Source organism: Mytilus californianus, unplaced genomic scaffold (genome assembly GCF_021869535.1).
Source record: "Mytilus californianus isolate M0D057914Y unplaced genomic scaffold, xbMytCali1.0.p SCAF_11, whole genome shotgun sequence".
NCBI classification, from domain to species: domain Eukaryota; kingdom Metazoa; phylum Mollusca; class Bivalvia; order Mytilida; family Mytilidae; genus Mytilus; species Mytilus californianus.
The window spans coordinates 44814956-44830678 of NW_026262593.1; the positions used below are offsets into that span (position 1 = coordinate 44814956).

General features: G+C 32.6%; 1 long non-coding RNA gene across 6 annotated transcripts in view; it reads left to right on the forward strand.

The window, feature by feature from the left end:
- Window positions 1-15723, forward strand: part of LOC127720172 (uncharacterized) — a 159541-nt gene that overhangs the window by 97992 nt on the left and 45826 nt on the right. The gene's annotated exons all lie outside the window — the stretch shown is intronic.

Below are 15723 nucleotides of genomic sequence, written 5' to 3' on the forward strand. Positions count from 1 at the left end.
AAACACTACTATTGTCGGCAATGGAAAAACCAATTGTTTTTACATTCTATACAACTGTATTACAAGATGGCGGTTTAGTTAGCTATTAAACCAAGTTAAATCCACTAATTTCTTCGAAAAATGCATGTACCAAGTCAGGAATGATAGAGTTTCCATTCGTTCCTTTGTTTGCAATTGTCGACTTTGAAATTTTCCTGACAATTCAATTGGACATCCAACAGTCAACATGAACAAAAAATAAAAACAACGTCCTGAAATTGAAAACTGAACGATCAAAACAATGTCTTAAATTTTAAACTCAGCGTTAAGTAAACATTTTTCAAAGGATACAAAGGAGACATTCCAAACTAATAAGTCAAAGAGAACTAACAGCAATATGCCAACAAAATGAAAGACGACAACAAATATCAGAAAACCCTACACAGAAAACTATATACTGACCAACATGTACTCCACCAAAAACTAGGGTTAATCTCATGTGCTCCTAAAAGGCAAGTTTATAAGATACAGTTTTGACTTAAGGAAACGAATTTCGACTGGACTAAATAAAAGATGGTAAAAAAATATCATATAGAGAACTTTAGTTTTTTTTGGATTTCAGTATAAAAATAAGAAGATGTGGTGTGATTGAGAAAACTCTCCACCAGAGACTAAAAGACATAGAGGTTTACAACTATAGGTCACCGTATGAACTTCAACAATGACCAAAACCCATACCGCATAGTCAGCTATAAAAGGCCCCGAAATGAAAAAAACGTAAAAACAAAGCTAACGGCCTGATTTGTCTACAAAACAATAAACGAAAAACAGTGTGATGTACAGCAACAAACAACAGGCTCCTGACTTAGGACAGGTACACACATAACGTAGTGGCGTTAAACTAGTTTGTTTGCGACAACCCCCCCTAGAATGTGATAGTGGGGTAACTGTACAACATAAGAACAAACAATAAAAATCCGTTGAAAAGGGCTTAACTCATCAGATCTAGATCGATACACAATTATTTGCTCAGATATTTCGTTTCCAGCTGAGTTATTATTTGTTATGTAATTTTTCAGGAAATATGTCATGTGTTGTCTATAATGTTTATTATAGGTATACAGCCATTCAACTCTCGTGAAAAGTTTGAGCAAATCTGACTTAACGTGACTAGATGAAGTGTTTGTTCAGGTATGACAAAACTTAGTAAAATATTGTTATATTTAGAAATACCAAATATTGTTTTTATATTCTTGGTCAGACTTTTCAGGTTGGACAATATGTACGCAAGCATCAATTTTGACAATCAATTTGATCAAAATTGGCCATTCAGTACATCATTAATCATTAATTTTAAACTTACACGCTTTTCAATTCTTTCAAATTCTCGAACAAACCAGATATATCATCCAAAAAATTGAAGGCCATCCATCTGCAGATAAGAATTAATAAATGTCAATAATAATTCAAGAATAAATTTTGATAAATAAACTAATGATTGCTTATTATACCGTATTATTATTCTGGTGATAATTTTGTTTGCCTTCAAAATTTGTTGAAAGATCATAATATTTTCGTAGAAATAACATCCGTTTCTTTTTTATTTGTGATTCTCTGAATGCATTTGAGATGTAGTGACAACGTTTAATTAATTTTAAAGGGGCCTTTTTAATTTGTCTATGAGATATTGAGTTTAGAATTTTGCACAAAAGTTGAAGCAAAATGCAATTTAAAAGATGTGTTAAGAGTATATCGGCGGTAACATTGGCGTATGAAAAACCCATCCAAAATTAAAAGTAAAAAATTTCTGATCATAACGTGACTAGGCTACAGTTTTACAGTTTGACGCATCACTTTAAACAAAGACTTCATATTCCTGGTTATAGAAATCAAATTTCCTTTTAATTTGGAATATATTCCGAATAGGTTCCCAACAACCTGTTCGTTTTTCTTTGAATATAACTTATCATCCAGATAGTAAATTTGTAAAAGATTACTTAAAAAAAATCTAATATGAGGCAGGTGTTACCTGTGAAAGGGGACGAAGTCCGAATAAATATTTTCTTAATTCAAGCATATTTTTTTACTCATGAATCTGTTAAGAAAGAAACTGAAATACGGAAACGTTTCCGATGTTGGTCCTGTTGTTAGGGATTTTAGTTGTGACGTCATTTTCAATGTTAACAAAGAAACGCTATGATTTCATTAGTACATGTATGTTGATTTTTAGTTCTATTAATTTGCTTATTGTATAAGGCATGTCCCTATAATATTTTACTCAAATCCCGAGATAAAGTATAAAGGAAAAGATTTCTGCGCAGATGCGAGAAAAATAAAAAAAGTAAGAAAAAAAAGTTAACGATTTTGAGTTCATTAGTAGATTAATTTTTTTTTTTTTTTTTTTTTTTTTATTGATTTTTCTACTTCGTCCCATAATAAGTGTTATTTAAGGTATGCCTAATGAGTTACGGTTTTATATTTTTAAACTCATATGTTCCATTTCTATCAATGTCATTCAGACTTTCTCCGGACTTTACATATAAAATTGAGATAACTCCAAAAAGATTTATTTTTAGCAATAAGATTTGACCAATCAGAAACCGAGATATGTGTAAGAGACGGGAAAGATACTAAAGGAACAATTATAATTAACCATTTACTGCGAGATTAATATTTTCAAAAGGCTGTGAAAAGACGAAATAGTTACGGTTGACATACTTGGAAGGCCTAAAACGAATGATTCCGATAATAGAAATAGGCACACACTATTTTGTAGATTTACGGGATAACAAGTTTCAGTGGGATAGACAACGCAAAATCGAAATATAACGGGAGTTCGTGACCGGGTGACATTTCTTAAATATCTGAGTTAAGTACCTTGTGTTATATTAAAGTATACAGGAAAAAGTGACTGTGGTTTGATACCTATCATTTCAAACTTTAGTTACGAATTTGTTTACACTCGGTAAGTTAGTTAGGGTTCCCTTTTTTTAGAAATAATAAGAGAAATATGTAGTTTTAGTACCTAAATACTTTGTGTTTTTCTTTATTTTAAATTCACAGTCATTGAACAAGGAAAGAACACAGCTCCTTTATTTCAAAATATTCTACCGAAATAATAAGCTTTGTACTGTGCATATATTTTTAAAAGTTAGCTGTCAATGCACGAACCGCTTATCTTTCACGAATTTTAATAAAGAATTATATAAGTATGGGAATCTAAAAGTTTTTGTACCAAACTTTAAAGTTTGGCACCTCATAACTTTGGAAGGTAAGATAAGATTAAAATATGATACAAACACAGAACACTCTATTTCTGAATCCTGCAAATTGAATCATGATATATTAAGTCATTAGTTAAATTCAAAAAGTATATCTGTCTTTTTATATTGAAAAAAGCAACTCACAATTCTTCCAATTCGTAAAGTCCTCGAAACACACCCTTTTCAACCAGTTTGATGTTATTTCTTGATAATTGTCTGACAGGACAAATAGAACAAAGTTCATCAAAATATTACTGTTGGTGAAAATTGAATTTTTTATACAAACAACAATAGGTGTGACACTTTAATAAAATAATCATTATCTTATCTTATCTATATCAACAAGTGTTATTATCGATGGTAAATTTCATGATGCAATGTTGAAGAGGACGAACCCATTCATAAAATGTAATAAATCTAAAAACGGTAAATCGATTCATAGTCCACAAGTATAAATTCGGTAAAAAGTTATTTAGAGTACACAAAAGAGAAACGGGAGATAACAAAGGAATATTCCAAGTAGGAAACGAACAAATAATGCCATGCAAAATATTAGATACAACCAAATCCTGCTGCACATGTGACACACGTCTTCTTACTCTTATAGTATATAAGTCACATCATGAATAAGGAGAGAATAACGGATTTATGGCTACAACAACTGTAATACAGGAATTTAAATACGGTAGTATGGTGCTTCAAATAAAATATATAATGGACAACTTAACAATTACTATTGAAACCCGTGAAAGAAAATATCCGCTATCGATTACACATAGTTGTCAATATAATGGAATTTGATGCGACTGTCATACAAGTGAGAGGTTTAGCTAGCTTTTAAACCAGGTTTAATCCACCATTTTCTACATAGGAAAATGCCTGTACCAAGCCAGGAATATGACAGCTTTTATCCATTCGTTTGATGTGTTTGAGCTTTTGATTTTGCCATATGATTAGGGACTTTCCTTTTTGAATTTTGCTGGGAGTTCAGTATTTTTGTGATTTTACTTCTGATATGAAAGCCAACCTTTGGTATACGTTATCAGTTGAAAGATACATGCTTCATATGTTAGTGTTGTCAGTCTGTTGCTAAATAAAAATTCCTTGTATGCATGTCCAAAGCATGTGCCTAAAATCCTGTAGTTGTCGTGGGTTGCCGTCTCTTACAATTGTTTTCGTTTAATATTATCATTTGATTATGGTACTATACTAATTATTTCACATTTACATATCTCGGGACCTTCTTTAACGTACTCTACGGTATGGTTTCGAAATATTGTTGAAGTAAGATAAGATAAGGAAAAACAAAACGACAAGCAGACAAAAGAAAGGTCTACAAAACACACAACATAGACAAATAAAGACTGAGCAACACGATTCCCTCAAAACACCGGTATTTGACACCCTCCGTGTTGCTTTATTCATGTTATTACAAATTCAATGACAATTCCCATTCGGAAATGTCATATTCAAGGAAACTAGACGGGGTATTTCTTACGACAATCGAACATATCCGTGGCTCTCAATGATACAGATATTCATTAGCGGTCAACCAACTCGTGATATCGTCCATAAAATTTTCTAACTCCGACTTCAACTTTACCACTTGAAGGCCTTAGTTTAACTTCTTCTTTATTAGCAGCAACCCTATATCAGTTGTGATAAGAAACAAATATCGTATCGTACTCCATTAGCATCATTAGGTTACCGATATTCAAATCCCGCAAATCCATTTTAAATATATTATTGAAGTGTACATGAACTTTAAATGGAGCGAGGCAGGATCACAGGTTACCTGAAGAGGTGTACATCCTTGTGCCTTGACCTTAGGTCGCGAGCCGTCACATTGACAATCACATCTCCTTTAACAAATGTATAAACAAATGAAACCGAAGAACTCAGTACAAAAAGGTTTTGAAAGTTTACTTTTCGTCGATATGAAGGGGATTCGATTTCGTGTATTTTATCTGTTCATATCATACAATAACAGACGTTAAGTATTGTTTTCCTTATGTCTTGTTAGCATATTTGGTTTCGTTCTCATAGGATCCTTCTGAATGAAACTAAGTAAAGCTACGTACATGTGCTGAAGATGCAACATTCTTTCAAAAGTTCCATTTCTCAAAATATGAAGCTGATTCACTTGTACTTTTCTAATAAATATTGAAAAATATTGAATAACTGTTATGAAAAGAGTTCCAAAGTTTATTTTGTTTCAGTATAAAAATGTTTACGAAATTAAATGATTATTTTAAATACAGTTGCTAGAAAAAACTAAATTGCAGTAAGTTGCTACTTGAAATAAATGTACTGCTATAGGTTCTATTCACAATGTTTACAGTGATTGTATACAGTTTGTTGACAAAGTCTGACGTACAAAAGTCTACCTGTTTATGTGAACTCATTACAATGAGATAAAAGATGCAAATGTGTAAAACCTTATTTATTTTTCGAAAGCAACAATAAATTTCCGTATCTAAATATAATACTAAACTAAGTAAACTCACATATTGATCATTTTTGACTGATGGTTAAATACTCCATCACCAAAATCGGTTATATCATTGTTTAGTAAGACACTAAAAGTAATAAAGAACTTTATGTATTTGGTGATGTTTATTTATAAAACAGCTAAGAACAATAGAGAAACGTAATGCATTGATTATTCCAGCCCGCTGCAACAGCTACCACTAGAGATTGCTATTCTTACTCGTGAATTGATTGAGGCAGTAGAGGTGTAATACCACCAAATCATAGTACTTCACATCCGGTTGCATACGAAAAAAGGTCGAAAAAAAATATTCCCTTGAATTTGACAGTTGTAGGTAATTGATCCTACAATTCATTGCAGTAAAACATTTCTGGGTCATAAACATATATCTTGGGTATTTCAAAGCACCATTATGTTTTTATTTGGGGTTTCTATAGAATATTTTGGAAACTTGAGGTTACATGGTTACTAAAGCTTGTACACAGGTTTAAAAAAAAGGGAAAATTTGATTGGTTAACTTCCAGTGATGGTTATTTTCTTATATGCAATGAAATGTGCTGGTTTATGTTGTTTTGTGTATCCGTTTTTATTGTGTAGTTAGTCACCACTTCGGTGTTATCATGTATATCTATTATATAGTCATTTTTATAAATTTACTGTTTGCAAAAGTATGAATTATTCTAAATACTAAGGATTTTCCTATCCCAGACATATAACCTTAGCCGTATTTGGCACAACTTTTTGGAACCTTTGGTCTTCAATGCTCTTCAACTTTGTACTTGTTTTGGCTTTCGAACTTTTTTGATCTGAGCGTCACTGGTTAGTCTTGTATGGACGAAACGCACGTCTTGTGTATTAAATTTTAAACCTAGTACCTTTTGTTAGCTATTATTCGTATGTTTCTCTGTCCTATATGTTCTCCCATTTATTTGTATTGTAGTCCTGTCATGTAATGTTGTCATTTTAATGCTATATTTAACATTGCCATAAAAGCGGGAGGTTTGGCTAACCACAAAACCAGGTTCAACCCACCATTTTTTTCTTAAAATGTCCTGTACCAAGTCAGGAAAATGGCCATTGTTATATTATAGTTCGTTTCTGTGTGTGTTACATTTTTATGTTGTGTTTCTGTTGTGTCGTAGTTCTCTTCTTATATTTGATGTGTTTCCCTCAGTTTTAGTTTGTTACCCGGATTTGTTTTTTTCTCAATCGATTTATGAATTTCGAACAGCGGTATACTACTGTTGCCTTTATTAGGGACACGTAATATTTACAAAAAGAATTCTAAAAAAATTAGGTAATTTACAATTTTCAACTTAAGTAGAAAAGAGAGTGTAAGACCTCTACGCAAGGTTGGAAGTTAAATTTAAAATAATTACGGTCCGAGATGGCTCTTATATGAGTTTGGTAAATAAATGTTTCTATTGGCCATTCTCGATCACGTGGTATCATTTTTGGCACTGTCCACTTGTATCCAATAAAAAACAGCTGACAAAACATTTTGATCAAGACACTAATTGTTCTAAAGTTAAACAACAAAAATTTAGTATTAATGATTTTTTTCCATTGAAATAGTCAAATCAACTCTTGTTCAGACTTAGACGGTGATTGACCAGCTAGGGCTGAAAAAAAAACCATGACAATCCAGAATATGTCTGTCACCGGTAACATAAAAGGTTAAATTATAACACCATTAAGAGATACAGTGCCCATTATAAAAATCATATAAGATGGAATATTCCCTTTTGATTTTGTTTAACAGATATTTAATATCTTTTCAATAACTCAAGTAATCCTTCAATGCGTCTATCGTAACTAATAATAATAATAAGCACACATTTATATAAAGTGTCTATTTCAATGATTATAAGATAGTAAGAAAAATGAATTCATAAAAGTTTTTCGTTAAACAGTTAGGTACAATCACATTTATATATTATAGTATATATTTGGTGTTAATTCGATTCAATACTTTATTGCGACTATACTTTTATGAGACGTTACTTGTGTACTGTATTCCTCTTTGCAAAATACAATTATTAAGTGCAAGTCTTTGTAAAAACCAGGCAATTTAGAAAAAAATCACAAATAACAAGAACAGGAAAAGGAAAAAAATTGTTCGTACACCATTATACAATTTGAACATTTATTAATCTCAACTTGAGTAGGTTTTTGTTTGTCATGTTTTCACCACTGCCTGATTCTGAGGCAGTTTGGCACTTAATAAATGAAATTTTCTGACGAAAGAGCGAGAGGCAGTTGTCGGATGGCATTCATTTGTGTAAAATATACATTGTCTTTTTTTTTGTAACAAAGAATCGTTCGTTTGATGTTATGTTTTTTTTTTCCCAAAACGACAGCCAATGTGAATTTATAGAAATGTGTATTTGAGAATATTGAAAAATATACAAAATTATTGATTATTGTTAGCAGAAAATAAAAGAGGACTGTTACAATGGCACTTTGTTTTTGGAGTGAAAAAAATCTAATACCACAAAAAAAGGTTGTTAACCACGTTTTTTCCTGAATATTCATTTCGTATTCAAAATATTCCCTATTCACTTTCCTGTGTGAATGATTTATAAAAAATTAAGTCATTAAAAGTAAAACTGTCTGTGTTTTGCGTTATTATTGTACACTAAGGGGTAAACTGTAAGCAGTGTTCAGAAAAAGACATCTAACGACAGCAACATTGCTAATTAATTCAAAGTTGCTGGACCATGACCTACAGGGACAAAATAATCGCCTAACTGATATGTACTGATAGAAATGTAATTTAATAGAAAATATATTTAATCTATCACAACTAGTTTCTATCAATCTAACTTAAGCTAAAAGCGTAACATTGAAAACTGCTAACTAATTTAAAGTCACTGGACCATGACCTACGAGGCAGACCAACGAAATAGTCATCAAATTGATATGTATTGATGATAATGCAACTTTATTGAAAATATCATTCATCTATAACATGTATCACTAGAAGTTCCTATCAAACTGAATTAAACTGAAAACTTAACCAATGTTAATGCCGCCGACGGAGAGGCAACACTTATGTCTCACCTTCCGCGACTTACGTCTCATGCGATACAAAAAACAGCGATGCATACCTACAAATATGTTTAGAGATACAAAACGTCAAAACACCGATAGCGAGGAAAATTAAACGTTAATTTTGCTAATGCATTTTACAATATCACAATATACAATGAAAGAATAATAAACATACAGTTTTTCAAGGTTCAACAAATCTTCAAATGCCCCATTCTGTAAATACTGTAATTGGTTTCTTTTACAATCTCTAGACATTAAGAAGGAAGATAAATGAGTTATATTAGTATTGCAAATGGTTTTCAGTTCAATAAGAGCGATCTCTTTGTATATATAATAAATTTGACTAGCGGCTCAGTGAAATATAGTTTGTCTTTAATTTTCAGAGGAACAGTTGCTGAATATGTTTCATGATACTAGTACCTGTAGATTCACATAATTTCACGATAGCCAAATTTAACAAAGTCAATCTAGGGATAAACAGGAGACTACAGGCAAAAACTTGACAATAATGCATATATGTTTTACAAGTAAATGCAGTTGCGCACGGTTTGTCATTTTATAAATGGAACTGACCTAGTATCGATACTTTCCCCCATCCAATCCCCTGAGTTGTGATATACTAATGTACTGTGTCCTTGCAAATGTGAATACCAACTGCATAAACCATTTATTCAGGGATTTCATAGTTGTAAGTGAAGATAAAATGTGTTTCACTTTATGATAACATTTCCAAACTATGTGCATTCCAGGAATGCCAATCCAAACAATGCAATAACAAAACAAAAAAACCCAACTCTCGACAATTTTTCTACAACTTGAAAAATAACTTGTTTCCTAGATTAATGTTCCATTTAGTGTCTTACAACATGTACAAAGCGCAATGTAATTCATTACAGTATATGGAATATTAAATTTATGTAACTACTTACAACAATTGTAGGTTATGCAATCCACGAAAGGTTTCATTATGAATACTTGCTATGTCATTGTCACCCAGGTATCTGATAAGACAGAAAGCAGACGTTTACTACACAACAATATCAAAAAGATGGTCGATTTTTGATAAATGCATATTTTCATGACCAACGGCGGTCTTTTTACCACTGGTATTGTCGTCAGTAGAGTTATCAAACTATTAGTATACATTATTTATTGATTTGTACCTTGCATGTTCACCTCGAAATGTAAAAGAAATAGGGGCCTCGGTTGGCCGAGTGGTCTAAGTAGTCGAACTACTGTATCACTAGCCTGTCAACACTGAGGTTGTGAGTTCGAATCCATCACGGGGCAGGTGCACTCAACCCCAATCTTAATTGACTAGAATTGTCAGTTTTCCTACCAAAGGTTAGTGGTTCTCTCCGGGCACTCCGGCTTCCTCCACAAATAAAAACTGACCGCCACGAAATAGCACAATAGTGTTGAAAGTTGCGTTAAACACCAATCAATCAATCGATCAATCAATTAATCAAAGAAATAACCCTCAATTATCTGATTCTGTCATATGCCAAAGGTTTTATATATATATATAACATAAGACTATCCCGTATCCCCAATTAACTAGATGATTATATATTCAGAGGAGACACCAATACCAATCTGCAAGTCATAGGATTAGGCAAACAGTGCTAAAATTAACTTTTATAAAAATTAAAACTTGAATAAACATAGGCATTTTTACGTTACTACAGTTGAATAATAAATCGAAATACTTGCAATTTTACTAAAGATTTCATATTTGTCTCTTCATTCATTAGATTGCTTTAATGAATATTTCATTAACAAAATGTTATCATTTCATATTATAAAGAAAATAAACTTACAGGTTTTTAAGATTATGCAAACCAAAGAACACGTCCTCTTTAATAGCCTTGATGAAGTTTTCCGCTAAATTTCTTGAAAAAAAAGGAAAATGATTTATATTATAGAACGTTAGTGTTAGTAAATGTTAAGCTTCTTCTTCAGTGAATATGTAATAACATAATCTAAACATACTAGAGGCATTACAGTTATTCAACATGTTATGTATATCACAATTTACAGATGCATGAACCTGTACAATATTTTAGCATAGCAATAATTGTTTGATGATAAAATGCCATCTACTGCAAGTATTTTATTTCATAAAGGTTTTATAACTTAATTTGTATAAACTTCAAATCTAAACAGCAACAAACATGTTCTCTACAAATGTGAGTTTTGGCATAGATATTTCACGATAACATAGGTTTTATATTCTCGAAAGAAAAAGATTCACATGAAACATATGTTCTGGTAGCTTTAAAACAAGATATTAATGTTAAAAATAATTTTATCAATTCGACTTACATTTTGTTCCATTTTCTACAGCAATACTTACAGCAGTGACAGATTAGTTAGAGAGCGAAAGGCTTTGGCTGCCAATTCTGTTATTTTATTCGATTCCAAAGATCTATAAAGATATCGTGTATCTTATATTTCATCATATGTAACAGCATTAGTTTAATTCAAGTATTATGTTTACAAAAAAATATAAATAAATAATAATAAAAAATTATGCCATTCATGGATTTCTATTATTTTGTAACTTTACTGAATCTTAATTTATCCTCGTCTTTAAATTTTCAAATGAATAATTAGTGATACCAAAAAATTCAAACTCGAGGAGGCAGAATTTAAGTCATCGCAAACAATAAGTGTCGTCTAACTTATAAAAAACAAGTTTTATACTTAAATGATAAGAACAAATGAAATCGGGATTCTGAAGTCGGTTTCACAAAAAAAAAAAAAAAACAAACTTAAGACTAAGATTGATCGTAAGTCATGAACAATTCAGTATAATTACGATCAATTTTAGTCGTAAATTTTTTTGTGAAACCGACTCAAACTACAAATATACTTACAGGGTTGTAAGTTTACCCAAATCACTAAATGTATCATTCCGTATTGTTTCAATGTCATTATCCTTTAAGATCCTAAAAATATACAATGTTTCCATACCAAATAAACGAAAGAGATAATATTATATTATACAGTCCGCCAAAAGTTAAGCACCACCTATCTTTGTTGCATCGAATTTTTTTCATTTAAAAAAACAGTTAATCCTCGAAAAAGAGAAAATATTTATGTAGCAATTGTGCTAACATATGCCATAAACATACCATAAATTTAAGTTTGGTCACTGATGCAGGTTCTATGCATTTGAACTTTGCGTTCATAGAAATAGTGAAAATTACACAAATCAGAAACGGAATTTAAGTTTTACTTTGATGTTATTTTTTTACAACAATTAATCACCCAAAATCATTAAAAGTCTCTACAAATAATCTTTGGTATGTTCGGCAAATTTCATGTCAATAGTTAAGTCAAAAGGATGTGTAACCACCTCTCTTCCGGTGCAGTTCCATAACACGGCGTCTCATACTCTGTACAAGCCTTCTGAACTTTAGTTGAGCAAATTAATTCCATTCATCAACAATTGCTCCTCTTAAATCGCCAAGATTTTGTAAAGTTGGATCTCTGCGATTGATATTTCTGCCAATGGCATCCCAGACATGTTCGATAGGATTCAGGTCTGGAGACATGGAAGGCCAAAAGATAGTGTCAATGGCTTCTTGATCTTTGTAATAGGTTACAATCCTTGCTCTGTGTGGTCTAGCGTTATCGTCCATGTACGAGGGTATTGACGCAAGTTGGGGATTCTCAAAATGAGGGACTACAATGTTTCTAAGCACCAAATCCCTGTATGTCTGTCTGTTCATGTTACCCTGCAAAATATGCATACCCAGCTTACAACAGTATGAGAAGAATCCCCATACTGTAACACCACTATCAACGATTGCTGTCGTTGGCCAATTGTTGTTTTGGTGATAGGCAGTTTTATTTCCCCGCTAAACTCGTGTTCAGCCGTCTATTGGTCGTAACAGAAACCAACTCTCATCTGACCGATGGATATTCTGCAAGGTTTTATGTTCCATCGTCGATGGTCATTAGCCCCTTGAAACCTGATTATACGGTGCCTGGCTGTTAGGGCACGTCTTTTGACAACACGACGTGCTCTTGGGCAGCCTCTATAAAGTCGACGGACCAATGTTCGAACACTAACACGACCACCTGGAGGCCAGTAGTGTCTAAGCTATGGGGCAGGAGTAAATGGATTGGCTTTAGCCCGACCTATAAGTAGTCTGTCATCACAATAGGTAGTTAAACGGGGTCTTCCGGTCCTTGGTCTATCATGTACAGTTCCTGTGTCAATATGACATTGTAAAAATCTGACAATGACGGTGCGATTAACATTGAAATGGTTACCAATGCTCCTAGTGCTTCTACCGGTATTTGACATGTCAATTGCTTGTCAACGTTTAGTCACAGATAACTTACTGCTTGCCATATGTCACAGTGACTTGGTGAAGGTCAAATTTCACCTGTACGCGGGACAGTAGGAAGATGATTTAAAGGCATCGAAACAGTGTATTTGTAAAAGTGCAGATGACCTTTTAAAAGGTTGCTTGGCGGGTATATCGTAGTTTAATTTTTTTTGTCGTAATGAATTTTCTTAGTGTATGCTATAGGCAATTCATAACACTAAACATAAATATTTTTACGCAAAAGTTAAAACAAATCCTCCTTTGTAAAGAATCACTCTGATTCAAACAAAAAATTCTCTCAAACTGACATTATCAAGATGCTTGATTTCTTGATTGACAACATATTTGTTACGTTTGGAGGACGTGTTTTTCAACAAACTGTCGGAATTCCAATGGAAACCAATTGTGTCCTTCTTCTTGCAGACTTGTTTCTTTATTATTATGAGGCTGACTTCATACAGGAACTTCTTAGGAAGAAAGATAAGAAGTTAGCAATATCCTTTAACTTTACGTTCCGCTATATAGATGATGTTCTCTCACTAAATAATACAAAATCTGATGACTATGTTGAACGAATCTATCCCATCGAACTAGAGATAAAAGATACGAAAGATACAGTTAAGTCTGCCTTACATCTAGAAATTGACAATGAGGGTCGGTTGAAAACAAAACTTTACGACAAAAGAGATGATTTCAGCTTCACAATTGTACACTAAGCATTTCTATATAGCAACATTCCAGCAGCGCCTGCATACGGAGTATATATCTCCCAATTGATACGATATTCCCGGGCTTGTATTTCCTATCATGATTTCCTTGATAGAGGATTACTGCTCACAAGGAAGCTATTAAACCAAGAGTTCCAAATGGTGAAGTTGAAATCATCCCTTTGTAAATTTTACGAACGCCATCACGAGTGGGTTGACCGTTATGTAATAACCGTTTCACAGATGATATTGGATTTGTTCCTTATGTCGTAACTACAATACCCTTCCCTTTTCACAAATGTGACCTACCGAATTAGACTATTTACCGGATTTGTAATAACATAAGCAACACGACGGGTGCCACATGTGGAGCAGGATCTGCCTACCCTTCCGGAGCACCTGAGATCACCCCCAGTTTTTGGTGGGGTTCGTGTTGCTTAGTCTTAAGTTTTCTATGTTGTGTTATCTGTACTAATATTTGTCTGTTTGTCTTTTTATTTTTGGCCATGGCGTTGTCAGTTTGTTTTCTATCTATGAGTTTGACTGTCCCTCTGGTATCTTTCGTCCCTCTTTTATATTTAGGTGGTGCTTAATTTTTTGCGGACTGTATATTTATGTACATGCACCTGTCGATACATAATAAGATTAAATGGTGCTAATCTATTCTTCACTTTATATCTCGTTTGTATAACAAACCATATTAATGATTTAACCAACGAAAGAAATTTTTTGTCCTTTTACGATATGGGTAATGTTTACTTTTGAAGGCCGTATGATGACCAATATTTGTTTACATCCTTTTACGTTGGTCTTTTGTGGATATCGATATTTGCCTCATTTGCAACCATATATTTCCTAATTTTACACATATCTGACGTTTATGGCATTTAACAGCAGCGTTCACGACACTGTAAGAAATATACTTGGAAATACTGTTGCCGATATTAAAATAAGGAAAGGTATGTGGCCTGTTGTCCATAATACCAATACTTAATATATAATAATGATTACAATAGGTTCGATAGATTGATATGCAATGTTTATAAGATATGCAGCTTATAATCCGATGCAGATCTTATTGTACCATAAAAATGTATAACGTTTCAAACAATTTATTTTGAAAATATGTATAAATTAAGAAAGCATTCCTCTCTGCATGTACGTCTTCACCAAAATCAATGATAAACATTAACATGAGTTAAGCCTTTTTCAACTGCTTTTTATAGTTTGTTCTTAGGTTGTGCTGTTACACCACTGTCCCAGGTTAGGGGGAGGGTTGAGCGCTCACAAATATGTTCAACCCCGCCGTATTCTTTATGTGCCTGTGCCAAGTCAGAAGCCTGTAGTTCAGTGGTTGTCTTTGGTTCAAGTTTGTCGTATTTGTTTTTCGTTAATTGTTTTGTTATAAATTAAGCCGTTAGTTTTATCAATTGAATTGATTCATATTTTTCATGTCGAGGCCTTGTTTAGCCGACTTTACCGTATGGGTTTTTTCTCATTGTTGAAGTCCGCCGTACGGTTGCCTATAATTGCTTACATCCACTTTATTTGAACTTTGGTGGATAGTTGTCTCATTGGCAATCATACGTTATCTCCTTATTTTTATATACTTACAATTGATCTAATGTTTGTAATGTAGAAAAGACACCTGATGGTATATCTTTAATGTTATTTGATTCTAAGATCCTAAAAGTATAAATTACGCACTTAATCATTGTGTGTATGGGTTTTTCTTGAAAGTATGATGCTCTGATAGTAGTACTGAACAACATATATAGAACTTCAGAATTGATATTAACATGTTGTTTGAATTACACTTAACAATTTTTCAAATATTTTAATCTGGTTGCAATTCTTTACAAATTTACCATGGTCATTAAACAAAG